Raw genomic sequence first — 685 nt, 5'->3', positions numbered from 1 at the left:
TTCATCAGCTTCTCTCCGGTGTTCTGCACCGGAGAGTGACACTGAATGCAGGAAGTGATGTAATATACATCACTTCCTGCATTCAGAGACAGGAAGAGAGATCAAAGGGATGATCAAGTAATGATCTCCCTTTGATCTGCTGTTAGAGCGTCGCCGTGCCGGTCCCAGCCGCACCGGCCACATCGGATCACGGACCGGCAGCGGCGATGAGCAGACAAAGGTACGGGGGGGCGGCGCACACCCGCAGCTCCTGCAAGCGATCGGGCGTCTCTAGAGACGCCTGATCGCTTGTATGTAAACAGCCATCGCTGGCTGTTTACATTCTTACAGTTTTCCCTCTCGTGTGCGTGCTGAGTGCCGCACACGAGAAGGGGGAGGGGCAGGACGTCTTAAGACGCCCTCACGCTCCTAGCAGACGTCCGTCCGTTCACGAACGGCCATGGACGGAAGGTAGTTAAACACATACAGGTCTATTGATTACACTACTTGCCAGCTAAGTAAGATATTTTACGATTTGAAGGATATGGGTGTCCGTGTCTAGGTGTTTTTAATTTGCATATGTCTTAGACATTAACCAGACTGATACATTTTTAAATATAACATTTTAGTTTGCTAAAAATATAGCACTTAAGCTGGCCATACACCTATACACTGAGTGGCCAGATTATTATGCCCACCCCATCAG

Source organism: Nanorana parkeri, unplaced genomic scaffold, assembly GCF_000935625.1.
Source record: "Nanorana parkeri isolate BGI_ZX_2015 unplaced genomic scaffold, ASM93562v1 scaffold44, whole genome shotgun sequence".
NCBI lineage: Eukaryota > Metazoa > Chordata > Amphibia > Anura > Dicroglossidae > Nanorana > Nanorana parkeri.
Note: the sequence above shows the minus strand (reverse complement) of the source record.